This window comes from Vulpes lagopus, chromosome 4 (assembly GCF_018345385.1).
Source record: "Vulpes lagopus strain Blue_001 chromosome 4, ASM1834538v1, whole genome shotgun sequence".
Lineage (NCBI taxonomy): Eukaryota > Metazoa > Chordata > Mammalia > Carnivora > Canidae > Vulpes > Vulpes lagopus.
Genome location: NC_054827.1, coordinates 39,591,825 through 39,595,504, shown reverse-complemented (window position 1 = coordinate 39,595,504; position 3,680 = coordinate 39,591,825).

Genomic DNA, 3,680 nt, shown 5'->3' with positions numbered 1-3,680 from the left:
CTGGTTCTGTCCTTGGGCCAGCTCACCCGGCCCCACCGTGGTCCAGAAGCCGCAGTCCCGGCGAGGCCCTCTGTCTCCTATCTGTGCCTTTGTCTGTACAGGTCTGCACCAGAGATGTCCTGTTCATGCCTGGCGCATGTCCCCGATGGTTAGGATGAGTGGGACATGGACTTGGTGGTAAATTGTCCCTGACCCTGAAGATGCTCCTGGCACAACCTGCCAGAAAGGGGGGTGCGACTGGGAGGCTCCAACATGCCCCCTGCGGGCAGCTGTCCCCCTGGAACCTGAGTCCCTGGGCTCGTGGGGGGTTTTGTGTTTCCAAGGTGGGGGATGGAGGTGGCTGCCCCCTGGGTTTTGCTCATCATGTGTCACCCCTCGTTTGCTTGGTGCTGGGAGCCGCTGGGAGGAAAATTGCAGCACTTGGGGGAAGGAGGAGCCCAGAAGCTCCTTAAACATACTTTGGCAATTTGTTCCTTAATCAAAACCTTCCTGATCTGTGGCTCAGAGTCTTGATTACGCCTCTCCAGTGGGTGCCCCTGATTCTGTGCCATGTCCTGATTTGTTTAATTTAATTTCTCCACTTTCCTTTCTGATTTCTGGGTCAGGAAGTCGAGACTCATCTTGTTGCATGTGAGCTGGGCCCTGTCGTTTGTTGTGTGCTTTCAGGGGCAGGCGACAGGACTCAGATCCACTCGATGGCACTCCCAAGCCTCACGGGGAAGGTGCAGGCTCAAAGGCTCAGGGCTCTTCTTCCTGACCTCTCCTGACCCTGAGCTCCTGCCGAGCCTGGGGGCAAGGGTCATTTTCCCAGCATCCCCCTGGCTGGCAGCAAGAACTAGAGGTCAGAGCAGAACACCCCCCCCCCCCCCCCCCCCCCCCCCCGCCCTGTTTGAGACACTTTCTGAGTCCTAGCGTCTTTGGAAAAGGTCCCTGGGGCTGAGGCGGGGGCGCACAGCAGGCAGTCTCCTAGGGGCAGGCCCTGGTGCTCTAGGAAAGGGCATGGGGAAGAATGAGAGCAGGAGGATGGGGAGGATGGAGAGGAAGGGGAGGACAGGGAAGAAGGGGAGGAAGGAGAGGGAGGCTGGCTCTGGGATGCATGGCCTGCCCTGGGCCTGGGGAGGAAGAAAAGTCTGCATTTGGATCAGTGGTGACCTGGTCACCTGCAGGAACAGGGCCAGCAAGGCCACTTCCTTTAGTGCCAACCGTGCATGTGCATGAGGCCCCCACCGTAGGCGGTCCTCCTGCAAGGGGGAGGCCTTGAGGCCAGACACTCCCCGCCACCCCGATTCTGGGAGGAGGTGCAGACGGGCAGCCGTGCCCAGCCTCTCTCTCCAACGGGCTTCTCCTCAGAACATATGACTTGAGATCATGGAGCAAGGCCTGTGGGGTCAGCCCCACCCGTGAGGCACCTGCCACTGGGATGGTGGACCATGTGCCAGGTTCCCAGCTCCTCTGCAAGCTTCTGTTGGCTTCTGTCCTGGCTGCTCATGTCTAGAACTTTCTGACTGAAGGTGAAGGTCCGACACTCCAGCTCTTGCTAATGGCACTTCCACGATAGTGCAGATGCTTGTTTCAGAAAAGCTGGGAAGCAGGGAAGTTGAGCAGTTGTAGGAACCATGGGTCACCTCGCCAGCCAGGGAGCACTGTGGGAAATGCATGGGGACAGTCGCATCCCCTGCCGACTAGTTGGCGTATTTCCCATGTGTGCAAGTTCATTACACACGAAGGTGGAACCCTACACACAGCGGGCGTTCCGTCTCACCTGCCGTGGAGGTCCTGCTCTTCAGAGGTGTCACAGTAGAGTGAGTCGGGGGACACATGCCCCACTTGTCCCCCTCATGCCTGGGGCAGCAATACTCTCTGTGTGTGACAAAGCCAGCTGATAGAGAAGTACACGCTTGTGTGTACTTCTGCACATACATGTGTGCAAGTGTGCATGTGTGCATGCGGTGTATGCATGCATGTGTTCATATGCGCGTGTACGTGTGTGAGTGTGCATGGTATGTGTGTGCATGCAGTGTGTGTGTGCATGCATGAGTGTGCATGTGTGCGGTGTGTGTGCATGTGCGTGTGTGTGCACGAGCTCAGACAGGCATGTGGCGAGGACATGGAAGTCCTTGGAGAGCTTCTCTGGAAGACTGGCACTTGGGGACACCCTCTCTGGGAGGGTTCCATGCTTGACGGGGGCTCCCGAGGTGCTGACCCAGCCCTACGTCATGGTCACAAAAAGCCTACTGACGTGACCCGGTGGGGACCCAGAGTCCACGTGGGCTGCTGGTCATGGCTGGGCAGCAGTTGTGCCTCCAGAATGCCTCCTGTGGTTTCCTGCTTCTTGTCCCATGGCTAGAAAGAGGCCGTGGGGACGGCTGAGAGCATTCAGGCGACGTGGTTCATGTTTCCCGAGCGGCCGCGGCCCCAATCTGCCGGTGCTCATACTCATACCTTTCATCGTGGAGTCAGCGTGTCCAAACTCTCTTCACCATGGTGACGTGCACGATGGCTGGTTAGGAATTAGGTTCCTGCCTGTTTCAGGGCTTTTTGGTCGTTTTTAAGGGAGCACAGAGCGTGATAACAAGAAATGTACAATTACTTAAAAAGCAAATAATCTTTGCAGCACCTGGGTGGCTCAGTCAGTTGGGCACCTACCTTTGGCTCAAGTCATGACCTCGGGGTCCTGGGATTGAGTCCCACACGGGCCTCCCTGCTCAGTGGGGGTCTGCTTCTCCCCCTCCTTCTACCCCCACCCCCTACTCCTCTCTTTCTTTTTATCCCAAATAAATAAAAAAATTTTTAAAGCTGATATCTTTGGGTTTCTGCTATACTGTTTTATTGATAGGAGTGGAAAAGCACTGCATTAGCTTTAGTGATGCTAGTGGCCGTGTGACAGTGAGGGCTTCTCTCCAGCGCTTGTGTGAAGGTGTCCCTGACCGACCCTGCAAGGCCACAGTTGCTCCGGCCCCACAAACCAGAGGGATTTTCATGCAGACATCCAGGGCAGAGAAGCAGAGTCGCATCCTTGTGTTTCAGAACCCAGTAGCTTGTTGCATGCCCGTGTTCAGGACCACCTTTGGGCTATGCTTGTTTGTCTGGGCGTCTTTAAGGCTGGGTGAGCTCTGTGGGGCCCACGTGGACCCTGCAGAAATGTAAGAGTGGTCTTCACTCTCAATTGTCGCCACAGGCGATGGCTCCATGGGACTTGAGGAGAAAGTACCCATTTCAGACAAAGGAGAAAGCACTGGGTTTTCAGAGATGAGAGGATTTTTCCAGCAGGATTGGAAGGACCGTCAGTATGAGTCTGAAGGAGGGGATACTCTCTCACACAATCTACTTTCAAGAAGGCTCGGCAGGTGGACCCTGCCCGGGAGGGTGTTGGGGGCGGGAGGCGGACCCTAAGGACATTGCCTTTTCCTTCTCGTTCTTGGCAGCTTGCCCGTGCTCCCGCTGATCCAGGTTCAGGACAGCTCAGAACTGGGCAGTGGGTCCCCAGATGTAGCATGAAGGGTCTGTAAAGCACGTTGTCAGCTTCGCTCTCGCTGTCTGCACCACGTGGGCCGTGAAGGGACATGGAGGGCTTGGCGGGGCGGGGGGGGGGGGCGCTGTGCAGAGGCCAAGTTCCCCCCGCCCCAGGGCAGACCAGCAAGCTCTTCATTTACCTGGAAGATGAATGCAGCCCTACCACG